The sequence below is a fragment of the Malaclemys terrapin genome, chromosome 3 (assembly GCF_027887155.1).
Source record: "Malaclemys terrapin pileata isolate rMalTer1 chromosome 3, rMalTer1.hap1, whole genome shotgun sequence".
NCBI lineage: Eukaryota > Metazoa > Chordata > Testudines > Emydidae > Malaclemys > Malaclemys terrapin.
Window position 1 is genome coordinate 186,791,685 of NC_071507.1, and position 6,094 is coordinate 186,797,778.

Here is a 6,094-nt window from a genome sequence, read left to right on the forward strand (position 1 = left end):
GGGGAGACATTCTCCCTTCCACACATACATTCTGGACCCCCTGCCATTGCTGAAGACTCCACAGTGCATCATGTATATTTCTATCCTGGCAAAGAGGAAGAGGAATTCTCATGAAGGATTCATACTTTTATTCAATCAAGGAAATAAGGTCTTATCACTGGTAACGTACCATTATCCCTGCAGTAGGCTACAGCCATGAGCCAGCTTCTCCCAGCAGGCCCTTTAAGTTACTTCTACCCAGCTCTGCCCAGACGGGCGCCACAGCCTTACAAATAAACCGTAGGGGCAGGGAGGAACCTTCCACAGCAAAACATCCTTTGCTTCCCAACCATCTCCGCTGGACTGAGGTTTTCCCAGTGCTCCTCCACAGTTCAGAGGCAGACCAGTTCAGTCTCCCTGATCTGAGAGAGAATCACCAGCAGGCAGTCCTCTGCTTACCTGTGTCTCTCCTGTTAGGAGGGTAGAGGCAGATTATATGCTTCCCTCTTTCCCTGAACTTGCCCTGATTGGCTGAGAGGGGGAGGAGGCCTGTCCTACCCTACATGACTAGGCCCCTTGAGGTCCTAAGTACTAAAGAGAACCATAGCTTAGGGGTTTTGCAGACACCAGCTATTAATTGGATATTAATAGAAATTATGGGATTAATTTCTCCCCCTCAGCCTCTGCCTCTGTTGGTCAGTATGTCTGTGCCCGCCCCAGAACTCCTGGACCAGGGGAGCTCCCCGTAGACGTCCCCTTCTGACCTTGTCACAGTGCCTTTCTGCTGATCGTGCCAGTGCCATCCCTCTGAGTGGCGGCATCATCAGATATAGATACAGAGATGCAGGTTTTTTGTTTTTTTTTTGGTATGGTGTGATTAGGGCCTTCTGAATGTGTTGCTCTTCTAAACCTATTGGGTTAAATACTGGTAAGGAGGATTTTCTTTCACTACTATTTACATAAAACAATAGAGGAGAAACAAGGAATCATTTCCCACCCTGATATGTACACTTATTGTAATTATTAAACACTAATGTCAAAAGCATTCACTGTGGTTGCTACATATTGCCTTGTTACATTCTCTGTTCTTATATCTTAGTGATATACAAGTAATGGAAAGCTGTGCTGTCACATGGAAAGGGCAATTGGATCACATAATCCACCAACTGTGCTGTCTCCCTCATACAACCAATGAAATTGTTGTATGCAAATTAGCTGTAGAGTAAGGGTGGCAATTGGTTGAGTTACTTCTGATATCACAATGGTATAGCACTCTTACTGTGGCTGTTCACCGCATGGGTGTAAATTTGTAAAATCAAAGTGCCTGAGAACTTAGAAATTGGACCATAACAGACCAGGAACCCCAGGGATGATTGAACCTGGTGATATTCTAAACAAAGAGAGCTCTCAGCCATGCTTGTAGCTGTTTCCATCACTTCACACTGACTCAGACATTCTAGGCTTTCGAGTGACACACAAAGTAACAATCCTGGAATTTTATTATATAGATTCTGAGCAAGGATGGTCTTGTGGTGGGCTAGGACTCAGGAGATCTAGTTTACTTTTTGTGTACCTTGGGCAGGTCACTTGGTCTGTGCCTCAGTTCTCCAGCTGTAAAAATGGGACTAATAGTGCCTTTCTGCGTGACACTACGCCCATATTCTTCATAGAGATATTGTTAGGATATGAATATGGCATAACTAAGATATGTTTTATGCAAGATGGATCATGTGAGGTATCATTGGAAAGGTTATGATTATGATTATCCTATTTGTATGCATGTATCGTTTCTGTGTCTGAAGTTAGGAATATTGACTATGTAACAATTAGAACTGTGTTTACACCCAGGGAACGCCCATCAGAAAGTAGGCAATCAGACTGGATGGGCCATTAGGGAGAACAATAGGACTCTGAAGACACCAGCGCCACTCCTTATGTGGATGACTGGTTATGAAAACCAATACGCGAGTGAAAGAAAAAAGGTTCTCCCGATCTCAAAAGACCAAGCCCCAGACCCAGATCAATATACCAGTCAGATCTGACCCACAAATCATGCTGTTGCCAATCCTTTAGACTCTAAAATCTAAAGGTTTATTCATAAAAAGAAAGAAATATAGATCAGAGCTAAAATTGGTTAAATGGAATCAATTACATACAGTAATGGCAAAGTTCTTGGTTCAGGCTTGTAGCAGTGATGGAATAAACTGCAGGTTCAAATCAAGTCTCTGGAGTACATCCACAACTTGAATGGGTCATTCAGTCCTTTGTTCAGAACTTCAGTTTGTAGCAAAGTTCCTCCAGAGGTAAGAAGCAGGATTGAAGCCCAAAATGGAGAAGATTCAGGTGCCTTTTATAGTCCTTTTGCCATGTGGCTTGTGCTTCCTTTGTTCCAAACACAAGCTACCCAGGACATGGAAAAACCTTAGAGTTCTCTCCATAGGCATGTTCCTGCATGCCTTGCTGAGTCACAAGGTGTATCTGCCTTCTCTCAATGGGTCAATTGTATAGCTGATGGTCCTTAATGGGCCATCATGCAGGCTAGGCAGTGCTGATGCCAAATTATCTGGGGTGTCACCCAGAACACAGATTTAAAATACAGACAACATAGAGCCAATACTTATAATTTTAAATACAAAAACGATACATGCATACAGATTGCATAATCATAACCAGCACCTCATTTGTCCTCCTTGTCACAAACACCTCATTTGACCTCCTGTGTACAAGATTTGGTGCCACTACAGGACCTTGGTTGCAACAATGATCTATATGGTCACAGTTCATGTCAATAAAGTCACAGCCTGGCTGTGGAGAGACGTGGAGGGAGTTGAAAGCAATGTACAGATGTTTGGGGCACTGCACAATAGCAGCAGCAGAGGTGTCCTAAAAGGAGTTAACACAGCCCGAAGTTGTATTAGCACCGGTCTGGATTTTTGCATGGAAATCCAGGGAGTCTGCAGGTATGGTGTCACAAAGACCACAAAGTCAGGAGTAAGCGGAGACAAAGAGCCACCTGTCTGTTCCCCTTTGCAGTTAAAATAAATGGTGCAGACAGGGCAAAGTCTTCATCAAACAATCTCCTCTAAAAATGTGCAAAGCAGGTTCACACAGCCAGCCATGAGAAGCATTAGCTAAAGCTTTTCTGACATTAGCAAGTTAATGCTGCCAAGTAACTGACACTTTCCACTCTGGGGTAAACCTTGGTGGCTCTCCAGAATATGATGCTTCATTTGGCTTTTCCCTATCTCCTGCCACAACACACACCCCACCATCCGTGTGTCTGAGGATCCTCTCTGTGGCAGAATTCTTATTGGGAAGGCTGGTATGGCATCACACCATGTGGGCGGCTTTGGCTTATGCTTAAGTCCGCCATCGGGTTTTGTTGTACAGTTGCTAGGCTTTTCAGTGTACAAGCCACAGAAGCATATGGCCTAAAGAGACTAGTCAGAAGGAAAGCGAGGGTGGAGCACAGAAAGCAGGCAGATGTGTAGGAGAAGACGAGGGCAGCGTAATTGAGATCTTTGGAAATGCAGGAACACCTTGAGTTTCACTAAGGAGAAGAGGAGAAGCCTTTGCAGAGATCCACAGAGGAGAGAAACAAAAACAGAGCCGCAAATGAACATAGCACAGCATTTTGGATGCACTGGAGGAGGGAAAGATGGAAGAGGCCAGAGAAGAATAGAATGGAATTGAGCCAGGGATCCCATCCCAGCACGAGCTAGTGTCTCAGCAGCAGGAGGAGAGAGGAAAGGATGGATTTTGGAGCTACTGTAGAGAAAGAAGTGGCAGAATTTGGTGGGAGCCTGGCTGTAGAGAGATGAGGAAAGGAGGGAGTTGAAAGCAATGTACAAATGTTTGGGAGTTTTTTAAATGGCATCCTCTGAAAATTATTCATAGTCTTTCCATTCAGCACTGCTCTGTTTTTCATTGTTTATTGTCTGTATTACAGTAGTGTGTTGAGGCCTCAACCGAGATTGGGGCCCCAGTGTGCAAGGTGCTGTACAAACACATAGTAATAGAGAGAGTTCCTTCCCTGAAGACCTTATAGTTTCAAAAGAGATAAGACAGACAAAGGAAGTATTATTATATCAGTTTCACTGATGGGGACCTGAGGCGCAATGGGATTAATTGACATGGGAAAGGTCACACAGGAGAATCTGTGGCAGAGCCATGAATTGACCCAAGAGTGCCTGAGTCTCTTAACCACAAGACCAACCTTCCTTTGGTGGGTAGTGGTATCTGGAGGTTTGTGCAGCACCATGTGCTATAAGGCAGAATTGATAGTTACAGCCCCTGGAGATTCCCTAGTTGTGCAGCAAAGGGCTCTGGAGTTTCCTCAGACCCTACAGAACTAGGGATGGAGCTGTTTCCTCCTGCAGGAGAGGGTGGAACTATGAGACTCTCTCACTCTTCAGAGGACTTTTTCTGGGTTAAGGGGTCAATGAGTTGACAAGGTGACTTCTTGGAAAGAGGGATGATCGAGGAAGTGGCCACCCAGTATCTTCCTAAGATCCTGAGAGGATGGGAAGAGTGTGCAATCTGACTAGATGAGCTAAACTAAATGGAAGGGATTAACAATGGAATAAAGGTGATTATCGCTGTGCAGGATTCAGTTTGCCTCTCTCAAATCCCTGGGCTAGACTCAGTCATTCTGGGTCAAGAGGAATAAATTACATTTCTTTGCCCCAGCAACAGCCTAGAGAGATTCATCTTAGGAGAAACAGGTGGCTTCATACCTGTCCGTCCCCCCCACTTTGGTCTGCTGGCCTCATGTTCCTTACTTGTATCTGGGCCCAACAGGCTGACAGTGGAGGCTACTGAGAGCAGGTGCTGAATCTAAGGGCTTGTCTACCCACAGAAGTTGCACCAGCTTAACTTCAACCTGTGCAAACCCTGGTGTGAACACCCCCTCTGGGTTTAGACCTGGCTTGTATTGCTTTGTAAAGCAAAGGGGCAAGCTTGCTTGACTCATATAAACCAGGTCTAACCCAATAGAAAGAAGTCACAGACAAAGTTACACCAGTTTAACTAAATCAATTTAAAAATTACACCTTCAGTTAAACCAGGGCAACTTCTGCTTTTAGCCCAAGCCTAAGTCTTCCTAATCAGCCTGGCTCCATCCCCTTCCCAGCCAGGGCAGCACACTTCTGCAGATGTGCTGGTCTCACTACAATCTCCTCCCTTGAGGGACTTTCAGCAATGGGTGCCCTGTGCCTGGATTTAGCATACACCAACCTGGGATGAACCCAGCTCAATGTTTCCTGTAGCAAGCTGCTGATGGGGGGTTGGGGGAGACCTTTCAAACATTCAGAGTCTATGGAGACAAAGTGGGATCCAGATGTCCTTAAGCTTCTTGCTGCTCTTCTGCGAGGAGTTTTCCCATAGCATTTCCCCTGGTTTCACTTAACTTAATTTCTCTTGTGACTATGTACGTTTCCCTTTCAGGTGTTCACATCTGTGCAAATTCCCTAGAGGGAACACATGGCAAATGTAATAACAAACCTGCTTATGCCATGTACAGAGAATGGCAACATTCTCCTCCTCTTCACTGAAATCTGCTGACTGAATGCCAATTGAGCCTAAGTGGTGCCCTGGGCTGCAAAGCTCCCCCATCTAACCAGGCCTACTGCACCCTTTTGAGATCAGGCCCTGCTTTGCCTTTTTACAAATTGATGAATGTATCTACAGCGTGTGTTCTGTGAGATGAAATAAAGAATCTGATGACTGCCACAGAATTGCCAAGGCCGGCAGTTCAGGGCTTCCACTACTGAATGCTACAGCATTTGCTCAGCCAATTCTAACTCCTAGCGCCAACCAGCCTATTATGATTTGGATGCCCTTATATATGGTTTCCCATCAGCACCCTGCAGAAATGGATTAGTGATGCTTGAGGGCACTGCAGCTGAAAGAGCCTGTGAGATGGGGCCAATTGCTTGTGGTGTATAAGTAAGTTTTTGGGTCTGAATTTTTACCTCATTTTTAAGATGTCTCCTCTTTTCACAGCACTCTTCTTCAGCAAGGAGACCAGGGGAGGAGCTTCCTTTGGGACTTCCTTGGCCCAGCCAACACCGTTACCATGGATGGGATATGTTCCATTAGTGAACAATAGAGAGGG